We start from the raw sequence: 18,654 nt of genomic DNA on the forward strand, positions 1-18,654 counted from the left end.
TGATGTACTGTAATATGTGGGAAGTCATAGATGCCAACAATCACTGAGGCAAAAACAAAGTAAATCTCACCAGATGCAGAAAATTGAGCTGCAAGTTTCACAGCTTAAATCGGTGACTGGAGTTACTGTGGTGCATCTGTGAGACTGTGGCTATGTGGATAGTACAAGAGGTTCAGAAAGGTGGACACACCAAAGGTTAGGAACTTGGAGTGAGCAAGGTACTGAGTGACTGCCAAGCAGAACAAGAGAACCAGACAGATAGTAGAGAGTCTGGGGTCCTGCTTGCTAAGTGTATTTTTTATTTTGCACAATACTGAGGATTTTGCTTCTTCTGAGAAATGCAATCAGAGCTAGGTTTTTGCAACATAGGTGGCTTTACTGTACACAGGGACTTCAATTATCCTAATATGAGCTGAAATATGAACAGAGGGAAAAGGACAGAGGGCACAAAATGCTTGAACTGCATTCAAGATAACCTTTTAGCCTGCATGTAACAAGCCCAACAAGTGGGGACGAAACTTTAGATTTGGTCTTAGACAGTTAATCTTGTGATGGCATAATAGTTAGCGTTGCTGCCTGACAATGCCAGGGACCCAGGTTCAATTCCAGCCTTGCGCGACTGTCTGTGTGGAGTTTGCATGTCCTCCTCGTGACTGTGTGGGTTTCCACTGGATGCTCTGCTTTCCTCCCACAGTCCAAAGATGTTCAGATTAGGTGGATTGGCCATGCTAAATTGTCCTCTTGTGTCCAGAGTTGCGCAGGCTAGGTGGATTAGCCATGGTAAAATTAGGGGGAGAGGGGAGGGGTGGTGGTGATTACAGGAATAGTGTGGGTGAGTGGGTTTGGTCTAAACTCACCAAAATCTTCAATGCACCCCTCAGAACATAGTGCTAGACCTTGGAATGTGCCAGTTTGCAACATTTGGTCAAGGTCAACTCCTTGCTCTGGAAGACCAACAAGTTTTGGGCAGCCTAAAGAGCATTTTTAACTGAGTTGATGGTCCTCCAAATGCAGTCGATGTTTGTCTCAGTGTGTGTACTGGGGAACAAACTGTAGAGCACAGAGTCCTGCCTCATGGTGCTGCTTGGGATTAACCTTGTCTATCTTTGCAAAGGCATATTCCAGAAGGAGATGTGTAACAGTCTCTATCCCATGCAACCACTTACAGAGCAGCGTGCAGTGGCGCAGAGAGTCTTGGCGTACATAAAGTATCTTAAAGGTAGTACCCTTCTCATCACCAGCCAAATGATGTCTCAGTGCTTATTGGAAAGTTCTGGTGATAAGGCATTCTGCCAAATTACTTTAACAATCTGCTCAGGAAGCAACCTGACAGGATCCACTCTTTCCTTTTCCCACAAGGTCTAAAGGCTGACCACTTCCTGATGGATTTGTGGTCAAATCCTTTGCAAATTTTTCCACTAAGGACAAGTGATACAGAATAGTCCAATTGCTTGGAGCGTTCCACAGCAACAAGTCCAGACCCATACTGCGCAACACGAGGAACAGGTAGAACCTTAGTATATAGTGACACGATATTTTTGTACAGAGTTTACGCACAGCTTGATGCAGCTGCACACAAAGGTGGCCTTCGCGATGAGGGTGGCATTGGGTACATTCTTTCTCCACTTATCCAGAGCTTTGTACATGGTGTCCTGTGGACACAGTTCATCTTAGGCCTCCAGATGAAATGGAAGATGGCTCAGGTGACTGCAATGGCACAGGTTCTGGGAATGGGCCAGACCTGTGCAATGTACAACAACAGAGAGAATAACTCACACCTGATGACTACGCTTTTACCTGCAATGGAGAGGGAGTGGTGCTCCCAAAAGTGATACACTCCTCCCAAGTTTTCGTGCATTCCCCAACCCCTCCAAACCATACTCCCAGCACTTCAGGTAATCTGTCCTGACAGTGAAGGGGATAAAGGATTAGTCGGCGTAGTTCCCAAAGAACATGGCCTCGCTTTTGCTTCAATTTACCTTGGCTCCCCAGGCAAATTCAATCTTGTTGCTCACAGACCTGCGCACTGACAGCAGATCTGAGCAGAAAATGGTAATGTCATCCAAGTAAAAGAAGGCTTTGACCTGCAGGTTCTACTGTCTGGAACAGTCACCCCTCTCAGGCTCGCATCATTCTTTACAGATGCACTACAGTTGATGAAATTCTTCTTCACTTCTAATAATATATCAACAAGGAAAAATGCCTCGGAGAACCAGAAGCTCAAATTGAGTCTAAGGTCATGGTTACTGGCAGAAGTGATCTGATATTGTTCTGGCCCAGGCAGGACCCTCCAAAACAATTTAAGAAAGTAGCATAGACCCTAAACCTTTTGTTATTTTAAAGGCAGGTGTGAAGTGGCTATTCCAGATGTGATGCAACAGGTCAAACCACTCGGCTTTAAGCAAACAAAACAGATTTTTTTTTTTAAAAGCACTACAGTTGAAACATGAACAAAAGAAAGCAGAATTTAGAATAACTTAACTACTGGAAAACTTAACTGATCTGATACAGTAACCATTACTAATTAACTGTTTCAGTACAGTAATGTCCCATAAATACACCCCTTAGCAAAAACGTAAATTCAAACATAGATTCTTACAGGCAGAAAGGAACAGCATCCAAAGCGATTTCAGAGAACATCAGAGCAATTCTCCTGGAATCACACATTTGTGATTGCTACAGCTCAAAAAAAAACTAGAAAAAAAACCTGAACTGGGAGAACTGGCCACACCCCCTTCCATTGTTGAACTAGATTCTTCAGCACCTCTGCCTTTATGACCTCACTTCAAAAAAAAAGCACAAAATAACCTTAAAGTGACAGCATCATAACACCTCCCCCTTAAAAAAAGAATAATCACTGTACAAAAAGCCCCTTACTCTGTTAGGACACTATAACACACATATATTACATTGACTGTAAGCATGCAAACGTTCACTACTACATTCTATTTCAATACGTTTACCCCTGCCAGTGAATGCCTCCATTCTTCTTCATCCAAGTCTCAACAACTTGTTGGCAATTGCATTTTCTCGTCTTGCCACATGTATAATTTTCAAATTGAATGGGTGCAATAGTTTTCATGGGTTATGATCAGTATATATAATTGTCTCAGACACATTACTGCTAATATAAATATGGAAATGTTGTAACACCAACACTAAGCTCAAGGTCTCCTTCTCAATTGTGGAATATTTCTGTTGATGAATATTAAGTTTCCTTTAGAAGTACCGATAGATCTTTCTATCTTCTCATCGTCTTTTAAGATTACAGCACCAACACCCACATCATTCGCATTGATAGCCACCTTGACTGACTTTGCATAATTGAGAGACTAATACTCGGGCAGTGGTTAATACAGCTTTCAAGCCGTCAAATCCCTTCTAACATTTCTCCATCCCACTGAAATTTCCTGCATCTCTTCAATATGTCAGTGAATGGAGCAGCCACAATGCTACAATTTGGCACGAATTTCTGATAAAACCCACTCAATCCCATGAATCGTAGTACTTCTTACTTCATCTATGGTGTGGGAAACTCCCCAATAACCTTTGTTTTTACATTCTGTGAAGCCATCAGTCCATGTCTGTTAACATAGATCAGGAACGTGACTTCAACTTTGGTGAATTCACTCTTAGTCAAGTTAATCACCAAGCCTGCCTCCCGAATTTGATTGAATAATTCCATTAAATACCACAAAGTTTCCTTCCATGTGTGACTAAAAAAAAATCACCAGGTCGTTGATGTATGCTACACAATTGGGTAATCTAGAAATGACTTTATTGGTTGGTCTTTGAAGTATGGCTGGCGCATTTTTCATAACAAATAGCATGACTTAAAATTGATGAATCCATTTGGTGTTATAAAAGCTGAAATTGTCTTCACTCTTTCGGTCAAAGGTACCTGCCAGTATCCTTTGAGTAAGTCCAAATTAGAAATACAAGTTGCTTGTCGCACTTTCTCCATATAGTCTTCCAAATGTGGAATCAGATGTGAATCACAGTTTGTAACTTTGCAATAGTCTACACATAATCATTGGGTACTATCTGGTTTTGGCACCATTACTATGGGTAACCTCCAGTCGCTGCAACTCACTTCGATTTTGAGCAGGAGTTCAATCTCTTTTTAAACGTGTGCCAACAATAGAGGGTTAAGTCTATATGGACGTGCCTTAATTCGACCAGCATTTCCTATATCTACATCATGTATAATTAGATTAGTACTTCCTAGCTTAGTCCCACATATCTCCCCATGCAATATTAATAGCTCTTTTAGATCAGTTCAATTTTCCTCTGGAAGGCAACTCAATAATTTATCCCAATTTTTGAGAACTTCCTCATAGCCCAATTTAATTTGGGTCATAACCATTCTCCTTTTGCTTTTCTTATCTTTCAAAATAGCTTTTGAGCATATTCACATCACACACTCTGTGAGACATCTTTCATCTCAATTAATCTACTTTCAATTTGATAAGGTCCACTTAACCTTGCTTTTAAAAGTTCACATATCACTGGAAGTAACATTAACACTTTAGCTCTGTTAGTAAAATTGCATGTTATTGGTTTCTTATCTGCTTTCTGTTTCATCATGTACGGTGATATTTTTAAATGCTGTCTAACCAACTCCTGTGCTCTGTTTAATCATTTTCTAAAATTTGACACATAACCCAAATATGAGATCTCTGAATTCTGACTCATCAATATTTCCTTATTAATTTTAGTGGTCCTCTCACCTCATGCCCAAAAACTAATTCAAATGGATTGAATTTGGTTGATTCAGTTGATGCATCCTCAATGGCAAAAAGTATAAACAGAATTCCTTTATCCCAATCATCTGAATAGTCTTGACTATAAGACCTTAACATGGCTTTAAATTTTGATGCCATCTTTCTAACGCTCCTTATGATTCCGGATGGTGTGCAGTGGATTTGAATTGTTTTCTTCTTAAGCTATCCTTAACTTCCCCGAATAATTTTGACGTAAAGTTTGACCCTTGATTTGATTGTATTTCTGTGGGTAGTCAATATCTAGTGAAAAATTTGAGTAACTCTTCTACAATCCTTTGAGCTGTGGTATTGTATAATGGAATGACTTCTGGAAATCCAGTAGATACATCCATTATTGTTAACATATACAGATTTCCACTTTTTGTTTTAGGTAGGAGTCCTACATAATCAATTAAGACCCTTGTAGAAGATTCCTCAAATGCAGGCATTGGTATTAAAAGGTGCTGGTTTTATTATTGCCTGAGGCTTTCAAATTACCTAACATATGTTTGGTAAAGTCAACCACATCCTTATGCAGGCCAAGCCAATAAAAGTGTCTTTGTATTTTGGATTGAGTTTTTCTTACCCCTAAATGAGCTCCTAATGGTAATTCATGTGCAATCCACAACACATTCTTTCTGTAACCTGCTAGTAATACAACTTAATGAACCTCTGCCCATTTCTCATCTGCCTGAATATGTAATGGATTCCATTTCCCCATTAAGACATCATTTTTAAAGTAGTAACATTCAGGAATACACTCAGATTCTTCTGCTGTACAGGCCTTTTGATATAATTGCTTCAGTTTTTCATCTTTCTATTATAACTCATTAATTTCTCGAGCTAAAAATATCCACTTTGTTCCCCATCTATTATTGTTTTGGCTCAACCATTTGATCAAACATGATCTCTGCTTATTCTACTTCAACTACTTTATCTGTATTCTTTGATTTCTCCTCCTGTTTCAACCAATGGCTTTGTGATCTTATCACACAGTCAGGAATAATCCCAGGATATACTTCCTGTAATACCTCAGTGACCTGATTTCCCACTGGCTTTACAACTACAGTAGGCAACACTCCTACCTGTGATCTAGCTACTTCGTTACCAAGGATAAATTGTATTCCCGGAGCTGAGTTTTTCTCCAATACCCCTACAAGCACTTCTCCACTTTTCACTGGACACTCTAATCTCACTCTAGATAATGGAGCATTTCTTGTCTCACCGTGAATTCCACGTACTAGCACTTTTTATAGCAATAGTCTCTCTGAATTACATGCCTCCTAATCTCTCAACTCCAAAAATTGACATGATCCCGTATCTTTTAATATTGTAACTTCTTTATCTGCTGCTCCTGGCCTATGCGATTAAACCTTACCTTCACAAGTAAATGGTTTAGAAAGATCTGGCACTTCCTTCTCAAACAACCTCTGAACAGGTTGTGCATTCTGGTCAGCTTTTTAGCCTCCACTGTGCTCTCCTTTTACCACTAACAAAAATCACTGGCTTATCTGGTTTCCCTACATCTGTCCTCCCAGTGTTTTTTCTAAACGACCAAAAATGTGCCTTCATGTGGCCTATTTTACTGCAGTGAAACCTGAGCCGTTTAATTTATCTTTCCCCTTCATGGGTTTCCTTTTTACCCTGTGGTAAGCTATTATCTTCATTATCTATTATTTATTATCTTCAATGAGATCTACTTTTCCCTTTCCACATGAGGATTTCTCTTTGCCCCAATTTCTATCCCTCGGACTCCAGAAGCCAAACCGTGTTTTATGGACCAGCTCATAATCATCAGCCACTTCAGCTGCTATTTTTGCTGTTTTAACTCTGCTCTTCCACATGAGTTCTTACTACCTCAGGAAGTGAATTTTTGAAATTCTGCAAAATAATCATCCCTCTAAAAGCGTCATATGTTTGATCTATTTTTAATACCCTTATCCACCTATCAAAATTACTTTGTTTGATCCTTTCAAACTCAATGTATGTTTGACCAGAGACTCTCCTTAGATTCCTGAAATGTTTTTATACACTTTGGCACAAACTCATATGCACTTAAGATGGCTTTCTTCACCTCTTCATACTCCCCAAATACCACCTCTGACAGTGGTGCAAATACCTCAGTAGCTGTACTACCAGCTTTGTTTGGATCAAAAAGACCCACATAGTCACCGGCCACTTCATTTGCTTAGCTACCTTCTCAAATGAAATGAAAAAGGCTTTTATATTCTGCTCATCAAATTTAGGCAATGATTGGATATATTCAAACATATCCCCACCAGGCCTTTGGCGACAATGGGTTTGCTCACCATTACTATCCTCCTCACTAAGCCTATCTTCTGCCTTCACCTCCATCCTTTTAAACCAACTTTCCTGTTTAAGTGCCAACTTCTAAAGTTCAAACTCTCCCTTTTTTAAACTAGGGCCTTCCTCTCCTTTTCTTTTTCCTCTGATTTTTACAGTAATTCAAACTGTTTCAGTTCCTTTTCATGTTCAACCTGGTTCATCTGCAATTGCATTCTAGCCATTTCCAAAGATTCTGATGGCATTTCTGGCAAATTTAAATGTTAAACTATTGCTGTAATTACCTCTCCTTTTCTTACAGATGAAAGCAACCCCAAATCCAGCTTGTCTGCCAATACCAACAATTTTGCCTTGCTCACCTTTTGTCAAACCCCTCCCCCCCAAGTTACTTCTTCCACCCCTGGAAAACTCTTAGGTCATTCAAAGAGCCATTATTACACCAAGTAATGTTTAAACCTGGAACAAAAGATTCAAACAATCCAAGACGGAGGACAGGAGAAAATTGTGGCTGTAAGAGCTGCTACCTTAGAGGTATTTTAGGTGTTGAAGTTGATTTCTTTGAATCCCAGGAACAGTAATTATTGTTTTATAAGTTGTTGCATTATTTTGGAACTTTGGAGGAAGAAAGATCAAAACAATAGCACTTTAAAAAAGGAGGAAGAGAGACAAAGGCAGAGACCACAATCAGAGAAAGAAACCTACGTAGCTGTGAATCTGCACACTACTGCCTTTGCTGTTTGAGTTCAAGTATCTCTGCACATCAGAAATCGTCTAAGAAAAATTAATAAACAGTGAAATTCATCAGTAAGGAATCTGTGTGGGAGAGCTCACAGCATGGGGGAAGCTAAGTGCATAGTTTTTAAGCAAAACCTTGCTGTAAATCTACAATAATGAGTGGGTTCTTCTTCAATTATATGCTTTATTGAGTTCTGTCTTTTGATTAAATTTTAAGGATATAAAACATAGGTACTAAGTTAGCTTGGAGTAATGTTTTGTTAGAGCAGTAAGATGGTGCTACTTTCTGCATCTGTAGATTGTTAAGGAACCTTTAGTAGAGTAATGTGCTCTTCCTGTTGGATATGGGAGATTAGGAAGATTTCCATGTTACTGATAATCATATCTGCAGCAAGTGTCTTTGATTGTGAATCCTATTATATCACATGGATTGGTTGGAGCAGCAGTTAGAGACAATGACGAATTTAGAGGAGCTAGAGGGTGTAATAGATGGCATTATAGGAAAGGAGAAAAACCACAGATACAGTCAGGTAGATTGTCAGGAAAGGTAAGAGAGGGAGGCAGGTAGTGCAGTAGTCTCCTATGGCTATCCCCATCACAAACAAGTATGCTGTTTTAGAAAATGAAGGTGGTGATGGACTTTTAAGGGAACGTAGCACGAGTAGCCAAATTCCTGGGACAGAGAATGGTTCTAATGTAATGAGGGGGACGTCGGGTTCCAAGCAATTATGCTAGGGGACCATCTAGTCAGAGGCACAGACAGATGTTTCTGCAGGTGGCAGTGAGAAATGAGAATGGTGTGTTACCTCCCTGGTCCAAATCAAGGATATCTCAAAGAGAGTGCAGAATATTCACAAATGGGAGAGGGACCAGCAGGTGGTCAATGTATACATTGAAACCAATGACATAGGAAGGGAAAAGGATAAGATTCTGAAGGGGGAATATAGAAAGGTGGCAGGAATTTAAAAAGGAGGTCCTCAAGGGTAGTAATAGCTGGATTACACCTGGTGCTACAAGCTAGTGAGGGTAGGAATAGTAGGCTAGAGTAGATGAATGCATGGCTAAGGAGCTGGTGCAGGGGGGGATGAGTTCACATTTTTAGATCATTGGAATCTTTTCATATGGAAGTGACCTGAACTGGAAAGGGACTAATATATTGGCAGGGAAATTTGCTAGACCTGCTCAGGAGGATTCAAAATAGAAAGGTGGGGGGGCCGAAAGGAGGGGGCATGGCATTTTTGATAAAGGATAGCATTACAGCTGTACTTAGGGAGGATATTCCTGGGAGTACATCCAGGGAGATTATTTCGGTGGAACTGAGGAAGAAGAAAGGGATAATCACCTTATTGAGATTGTACTGTAGAATTCCCAATAGTCAGCAGGAAATTGAGAAACAAACTTGTAAGGAGATCTCCATTATCTCTAAGAATAGTAGAGTGGTTATGGTTGGGGATTTTAACTTTCCAATCATAGACTGGGACTGTTAAGGGTTTGTTTAGAGAGAAATTTATGAAGTGCATACAAGAAAACTTTGATTCAATATGTGGATGTACCTACTGGACAAGCTGTAAAACTTGACCTACTGTTGGGAAATAAGGCAGGGCAGGTGACAGAGGTGTCAGTGGGGGAGCAGTTTGGGGTCAGCAACCATTATTCTATGATGGAAAAGGATGGACCGGTTCTAAAAGTTAAAGTTCTAAATTGGAGGAAGGCTAATTTTGACGGTGTTAGGCAAAAAAAAAACTTTCAAAAGTTGATTGGGGATGGATATTCGCAGGTAAAGGGACAGCTGGAAAAATGGGAAGCCTTCAAAAATGAGATAACAAGAATCCAGAGACACTACGTTCCTGTTAGGGTGAAAGGAAAGGCTGGTAGGTGTAGGAAATGCTGGATGACTAGAGAAATTGAGATTTTGGTTAAGAAAAAGGAAGCGTATATTAGGAATAGACAGCAGAGATCGAGTAAATCCTTAGAAGAATACAAAGGCAGTACAAAGAACAAAGAAAATTTACAACCCAGGAACAGGCCCTTCGGCCCTCCAAGCCTGAGCTGATCTAAATGTACTGTCTAAACTTGTCGGTCAATTCCTAAGCATCTGTATCCCTCTACTCTCCACTTACTCATGCAGTTATCCAGATCCATCTTAAATGAACCTACCATGCCTGCCTCTACCACCTCTGCTGGCAACACATTCCAAACGCCCACCAACTTCTGTGTAAAGTACTTGCCACGTGTATCCCCCTTAAACTTTCCACCTGTCACCTTGAAAGCATGACCTCTCGTTATTGAATCCTTCACCCTGGGAAAAAGCTTGTTTCTATCCACCCTGTCGACACCCTTCATGATTTTATAAATCTCAAATCAGGTCCCCCCTCAATCTCCTTTTTTCTAATGAAAATAAACCTAACCTACTCAACCTTTCTTCATAGCTAGCAGCTTCGATACAAGGCAACATCCTCTTAAACTTCTCTGCACCCTCTCCAAAGTGTCCACATCCTTTTGGTAATGTGGCAACCAGAACTGTACACAGTATTCTAAGCGTGGCTGAATCAATGTCTTGTACAGACTTACCAGCTCTTATACTCAATACCCCGTCCAATGAAGGCAAGCATACTATATGCCTTCTTGACCACTCTATCCACCTGTGCAGCAACCTTCAGGATATAATGGAATTGCACTCCCAGAACTCTCTGCAATACAACTTTTCCCAAGGCTCTTCCGTTCATTGTATAATTCACTAGAATTAGTCTTGCCGAAATGCATCACCTCACATTTGAGAGAGTAAGAGTATATTTAAGAGGAAAGTCTAGAGGGCAAAAAGGGGACATAAGATAGTTTTGGCAAATGGGGTTAAGGAGAATGCAAAGGCATTCTACAAATACACTAACGACAAAAAAGGGTAACGAGGGAGAGAATAGGGCCCCTCAAAGATCAGCAAGGTAGCCTATGTGTGGAACCGCAGGAGTTGGGGGAGATACTAAATGAGTATTTTGCATCAGTGTATACTGTGGAGAAGGACATGGTAGATATAGAATATGGGGAAATAGTTGGTGACATCTTGAAAAATGTCTGCATTCCAGAGATGGTGGTGCTGGATGTTTAACACAAATTAAGGTGGATAAATCCCAAGAACCTGATCAGGTGTATACGAGAGCTCTGTGAGAAGTAGCAAAGTGATTGCTGGGCTCCTTGCTGAGATATTTGTATTATCAATAGTCACAGGTGAGGTGCTGGAAGACTGAAGGTTGGCTAATATGGTGCCACTATTTAAGAAAGGTAGTAAGGAAAAGCCGGAGAACTGTAGACTGGTGAGTCTGACATCTGTGGTGGGCAAGTTGTTGGAGGGAATCCTGAGGGACAGGATTTAAATGTATTTGGAAAGGCAAGGTTAGTCAACATGGTTTTGTGCATTGGAAATCATGTCTCTTGGATTGGGTTTTTGAAAAAGTGACGAAGAGGATTGATAAGGGCAGAGCAGTGGACTTCAGGAAAGCGTCCTACAACGTAAAAGGGTTAGCAAGGTTAGATCACATGGAATACAAGGAGGACTAGCTATTTGGATCCAGTACTGGCTCGAAGGTAGAAGACGGAGAGTGGTGGTGGAGGGTTGCTTTTCAGAATGGAGGCCTGTGACCAGTGGTGTACCACAAGGATAAGAGCTGGGTGCATTGATTTGGATGTGAACATAGGAGGTATAGTTAGTAAGTTTGCAGATGACACCAAAATTGGAGGAGTTGTGGAAAGCAAAGAAGGTTACTTCAGATTATATAACAGGATCTTGATCAGATGGGCAATGGGCTGAGAAGTGGCACATGGAGTTCAATTTAGATAAATGTGAGGTGCTGCATTTTGGAAAAGCAAATCAGAGCAGTACTCACACTTAATAGCAAGGTCCTGGGGTCATTGCTGAACAAAGAGACCTTGGAGTCCATGTTCACAATTCCTTGAAAGTGGAGTCACTGATAGATAGAATAGTGAAGGCGGCTTTTGGTGTGCTCTGTTATTGATCAGAGCAGTGAGTACAACAGTTGTGAGGTCATGTTACGGTTGTAAAGCACATTGGCTGGGCCACTTTGGAATATTGTGTGCAATTCTGGTCTCCCTCCAATTGGAAAAATGTTGTGAAACTTGAAAGGGTTCAGAAAAGATTTACAAGGATGTTATGGAGCTGAAAATGTGTTGCTGGAAAAGCGCAGCAGGTCAGGCAGCATCCAGGGAACAGGAGAATCCACGTTTCGGGCATAAGCCCTTCCTGTTCCCTGGATGCTGCCTGACCTGCTGCGCTTTTCCAGCAACACATTTTCAGCTCTGATCTCCAGCAGCTGCAGACCTCACTTTCTCCTCAAGGATGTTATGGAGTCAGATGTACAGCATGGAAAAGACCCTTCGGTCCAACCCATCCATGCCAACCAGATATCCCAACCCAATATAGTCCCACCTGCCAGACCTGGCCCATATCCCTCCAAACCCTTCCTATTCATATACCCATCCAACTGCCTCTTAAATGTTGCAATTGTACCAGCCTCCACTACTTCCTCAGAGCTCATTCCATACACGTACCACCCTCTACATGAAAAGATTGCCTCTTATGTCGCTTTTATATCTTTCCCATCTCACACTGAATCTATACCCTGTAGTTCTGGATTCCCCACCCCAGGGAAAAGACTTTGTCTATTTATCCTATCCATGCCCCTCAATTTTGTAAACCTCTAAGATCACCCCTCAGCTTCTGATGCTCCAGGGAAAAACAGTGTTAACCTGTTCAGCCTCTCCCTATAGCTCAAATCATCCAACCTTGGCAACATCTTTTTACAACAGCTTTCCAATAGGGAGACCAGAACTGCACGCAATATTCCAATAGTGGCCTAACCAATGTCCTGTACAGCCGCACCATGACCTCCCAACTCCTGTACTCAATATTCTGACCAATAAAGGAAATTATACCAAACATCTTCTTCACTATCCTACCTACCTGACACTCTACTTTCAAGGAGCTATGAACCTACACTCCAAGGTCTCTTTGTTCAGCAACATGTCCTAGGACCTTACCATTAAGTGTATAAGTCCTGCTAAGATCTGCTTTTCCAAAATGCAGCATCTTGCATTTACCCGAATTAAACTCCATCTGCAACTTCTCAGCCCATTGGCCCATCTGATCAAGATCCTATTGTAAGGAGGAAACTTTTTTCGCTGTCCACTACACCTCCAATTTTAGTGTCATCTTCAAACTTACTAACTATGCCTCTTATATAGATGACTTGGATGTGAGCATAAGTGACAAAAAATAGTGGACCCAGCACCGATCCTTGTGGCACTCCACTGGTCACAGGCCTCCAGTCTGAAAAACAACCCTCCACCACCACCCTCTGTCTTCTACCTTTGAGCCAGTTCTGTATCCAAATGGCTAGTTTTCCATGTATTCTGTGAGATCTAACCTTGCTGACCAGTCTTCCATGGGGAACCTTGTCGAACGCCTTACTGAAGTCCATATAGATCACATCTACTGCTCTGTCCTCATCAATCCTCTTTGTTACTTCTTCAAAAAACTCAAATCAAGTTTGTGAGACATGATTTCCCACGCACAAACCCATGTTGACTATCCCTAATCAGTTCTTGCCTTTCCAAATACATGTACATTCGGTCTCTCAGGATTCTCCCTAACAACTTGCCCACCACTAACATCAGGCTCACTGGTCTATAGTTCCCTGGCTTATCCTTACCTACCTTCTTAAACAGTGGCACCACGTTAGCCAATTTCCAGTCTTCCAGCACCTCACCTGTGACTATCGATGATACAAATATCTCAGCAAGAGGTCCAGCAATCACTTCTCTAGCTTCCCACAGAGTTCTAGGGTACACCTGATCAGGTCCTGGGGATTTGTCCACCTTTAGGTGTTTCAAGACGTGCAGCACTTCCTCCTCTAATATGAACATCCTTCAATATGTCACCATCTATTTCCCTAAATTCTATATCTTCCATGATGCAAAATACTCATTTAGTACCTCCCCTGTTTTCTGTAGCTCCTGCAGAAGGCCACCTTACTGATCTTTGAGGGGCCCTATCTTTCCCTAATTACCCTTTTGTCCTTAATGTATTTGCAAAAACCCTTTAGATTCTCCTTAGTTCTATTTGTCAAAGCTATTTCATGTCCCCTTTCTCCCCTCATTTCCTTAAGTATACTCCTACTGCCTTTATACTCTAAAGACTCACTCGATCTATCCTGTCTATACCTGACATATGCTTCCTTATTTTTCTTAACCAAACCCTCAATTTCTTTAGTCATCCAGCATTCCCTACACCTACCAGCCTTTCCTTTCACCCTAGCAGGAACATACTTTCTCTGGATTCTCATTACATCATTTCTGAAGGCTTCCCATTTTCCAGCCGTCTCCTTACCTGTGAACATCTGCAACCAATCAGCTTTCCAGGGTTGGAGGAATTGACCTTTAGGGAGACATTGAAGCGGTTTTCCCTTGAGCAGAGGCTTAGGGGTGACCTTATAGACATTTATAAAATCATTAGGGGTATGGCTAGGGTAAATAGACAGTCTTTTCCTTGGTGTGGGGAAGTCCAGACCTGAAGGGCCTAGGTTTAGGGCGAGGGGGAAAATTTAAAAGGGGACTAAGGGACCACCTTTTCACGCAGAGGATAGTACATGTATGGAATAAGCTGCCAAAGGAAGTGGTGGAGGCTAGTATAATTACAACATGTAAAAGGCATCTGGATATGTATATGAATAGGAAGGGTTTAGAGGGAAATGGGACAAGTGCTGGCAAATTGGACTAAAATTAATTTAGGATATCTAGTCAGCCTGGATGAGTTGGACTGAAGGGTCTGTTTCCATGCTATACATCGCTATGACTCACCAATTACCACATTGGAGTCCAACAACCCTCAAACCAGAATTATAGCATCAGTCCTGACAAGAGCCCCAATCTGTTATTGAGCAGGCTAGACCTCAAAATATTTTAAGAAGGTAGCCTAGACCCTAATTTTTCTTAGAGGTAGATATAAAGTGGCTGGTCCAGGTGTGATGCAACAGGTCAAACCACTCAGCTTTAAGCAAAACAGAAAATTTATTTGAACAATACATTTGAAACAAACAAAAGAAAAATGGAATTTAGAATAACTTAATCATCCTGATAGATAACTATTAACAAATTAACTGTTCCAATACAGTATCACAAACCTTGGCAAAAAAGGTAAATTCAAACACAGATTCTTACAGGAAGGAGACAGCAACATCCAGAGAGAGATTTCAGAAAGCATTAGAGGAATTCTTTGCTAAAGCCTGCAACTCTCCTGGAATCACACATCTGGAGACTGCAATGGCTCAAAAAACTGGAACTGGGAGAACTAGCCACTCCCCTTCCATTGTTAAACTAGACTCTGCCTTTACCGACTTCTCTCCAAAAACAAACCAAGGATAAAAGTGACAGCTTCGTCACAATATAATCATCCTATATGTTCCACTGACCATATATAGCAGGCACTAAAAGGACCAGATAAATACCACTAATTGTGCCACTGCAAGGTCATCCAAAATGCACAGGACAGTTCAAAAGCAGCACTATCAGCAAAGTTATTATGCACAGCACAAAGGCACTAATCATGCTAAGCTAGCTGTTTTGGGACATATGATGGTTGTGTGCCAGATACCAGATTATAATGCAAATGCTCTACTCAAAATATCACCATGGTGTCTCAAAGTGATGATGGAACGGTTCTAGGACTGAACTCAAATCATCACTGAAGAGGTGAAACATCCTGAAATCATGCAACTCCTGCTTTGTAACCATTCAAAATCAGGAGAAGTTAATTCAGTTATTTACTGGATCTACTGAGAGATGTCTTCAGAAACATGCAGGGGAAAGTTGAGGATTTGAAGAGAGTGCACAAGCTTCTCAACCACTTAACTAATTGACTGAGCAAGCACCATGTACATTGCATGTGGCAGAGTTTGCAAGTCTTCAGTTCTGAAGAAGTCTTACCAGACTCAATATATTATCAGTTTCTTTCTCTATTGATGCTACCAGACCTGCTGAGTTTCTCCAGCATTCTCTTTGTTTCAGATTTCCAGCATCTGCAGTATTTCACATTTATCCATAATATTTATTGACAGGGTGCTCAAAAGATCCATCTCCATCCAGACCAGCTATTTGCATGGACCAATACAATAAACTGAAGTTACAATTACTAATATCATTTATTATTGGTTGGCCCAGTCCCCTCAGAGCCTAACATTTGTTGACATAACATTTCCTCAAAAATGAAAAGCCAGTGAAAATCTTGTAAAAGATTCAGTTTACATAAACATTTTGCCCTTTGTATGTTAATTCCAGGTGTAACTAAGAAATACATTTTAACAGACTGTAATTAACCTGGAAGTAGGAGGCTTTGCCACAGTTGGTAAGGCAGAAGTTGTGCATTTGAGTCCCACCCTGGACTTGATCACCATGGGCGAATGCGGTAACAAAGGTTAATTAATAAAATGTTAATCCTTCCAATATACCAATTACGGGTGGTAAGAATGGTGGGGATGGAGTCTCCTGAGCATCTATGCTTCTTGGGAAGTGGTTGCCTTCAGGTTATAGAGTTTGGCAACCAGCTATTAATCTGTTCCAGGAAAGTTTAGCCATTGAAACAAACTCAAGCTTATGCTTCGCAGTTTAGGGAACTGACTGGCCAGCATACCATGCACAAGTAAATAAAGGGTGACTTGGACAGATACTGGCCTCTAAAAAGAAAACAAAAGGTGTAAGCTTATGCTTTGTGTGCTTTGGGTTTAACTAAGATGTGGGAAAGTGGTGTCCTCCTAATCAGGATTGGAAAGATTAGTACAAGTTAAAATATGGATAGGTTATTATTCGGCTGGCTTTATGAAGCTAAGGTAGGTGTGTGGGAACATGCAACAAAATCATGATAAAATAATGAGTCAAAGTAGTGTGACAGCCAGATATAGAAGTAGCTACAATGTCATTTAAATTTTAATATTGAATTATTCATGGTAAGTTATAAAGTGAAATCATTTATACAGCATGAGAAAATAGTGTTGTTTAGTTGACAAATCAATTCCAGTTGATGCATTACTGTGGAGAACCTGTGCACCAGGGAATTATTGTACCTAAGGATTTTGTTTATACCTACACAATATTTTATTTTCCCCTGGAGAGAGAGGTCATTGTCTGTGAATATATAGCTTCTAGCAAGAGTAAGTGAGCCATATTGCAAGTCTGAATGAGAAAACTTTTAAATTGGTAATTAGAAGTTGACACACATCACATGCTGCAAACAATCCTAAGTATTTTCTGCTGTCAACTTAAAGTTCAATTTACCACACAAATGAGTAATTTTACATGAATTTGTGCCAAATGCACTGCTAAGCATATGTACGCCAAGGATTGGTGGATTCGATCAAGCAGCACATCATTTCAGCTGTTTAAATTAGCAGAACGCTAATTGTCCTCAACCGGATTGCACTTGCAAAACTCAGAATGGAATGTCTAATGTTAAACTTGGTTGTGATTGTACAGCACTAGATTAACCACCAAGCAAGATCATCATATAATGTTGGAATTTATTGTTTGTACAATTGTTTTGAAACTCTTGTAATATGGCGATTGTTCCAAATATGCGCTGTGGAAGGGATTCTCAAATTATTCCAGACTGTCACAAAATTGTGGAAAATCTGAATGCCTTTTTTTAAAAAATAGTACTTTCAGCACATTCAGTTTCTTGCAATCAAAGAAGAAGAGAAAGTTATTTTTATAATTAATTACTATTTTATCAAGCATTCAAATGTTATGGAATTTCAGAAAATCTAATGTGAATACAAAGTAACCATACCTGAGAGTAATATATTTGACCATTTCTCAAAGTATAGAATCATTTTAATGCTAGATTTAGCTTTACATTCTGCTTCACTTTGAAACCAGAAACACTTGCCAATTAAAAGCATACCTCATGGAATTTCTCAAAGTTCCCACAAGTGTTGATTTATATGTTTATTGATAGATTGGTCCAGCAGCATTACGTGCTGTACATTACTGAGCAGCTTTTGGAAATCCAAATATGCTACATTCACTGGTTCCAATTTAGCTAGCCTACTTGTTACACAATTTCCCCTTCACACTGCCATGCTGAATCTCTTGGATTATGGTATGCATTTCTAAAGTCTCTGCTATTAGATCACTTTTATAATAGCCCCTATTATAAAACTGACAGGTCAAATAGCTTGAATTAACTTTTGTTTCCCTTTTTAAATAAGGCCGTTTTGCAGGCCTCTGGAACTTTTCCCAGAGCATAAAGGATTCTTGAAAGATTATCTACTAGTGCATCCACTATCTACATAGCTACTTTGTTTAAAATCCTAGGATGTAGTCTGCCAGATCTAGGGCATTTATTGGCCTTTAACTTTTCCTCCACTGATTTCTATTTTCCACAATTCCTTTCCCAATCCCCCACCCACCCTCAAACTCTTTATTCCCCCCCCCCCCCCCAATTATTTAATATTTTTCAAATTCTACAGTATTCTGTACTGTGAAGACTTGCAAAGTATTGATTCAATCCTTGGCCATTTCCTGGTTCTTTAATGATAATTTCCCCAGTCTTAGCTGTAAGGGGTCTATGTTCACCTTGGCCTCTTCCATTTCATATATTTATAAGCTGCTTTAAAAGTTTGGCCTCAGTTCATTTTCTCCTTAAATTCTGGGTCATCTTTGTTTTTCCTTTTCAATTTGATCCTGTTGTGAGCATATTTGCTTAACTATGGTTGGTTTACCTTTCATTTTGTACCAGCTCAGCGTAACCCTCAACCCACCAACATTTCAAAAAGCTTAGTGAATTTTGTGA

Source organism: Chiloscyllium plagiosum, unplaced genomic scaffold (genome assembly GCF_037043375.1).
Source record: "Chiloscyllium plagiosum isolate Xiang-an unplaced genomic scaffold, Cpla_swu_hap1 HiC_scaffold_16, whole genome shotgun sequence".
Classification (NCBI taxonomy): Eukaryota; Metazoa; Chordata; class Chondrichthyes; order Orectolobiformes; family Hemiscylliidae; genus Chiloscyllium; species Chiloscyllium plagiosum.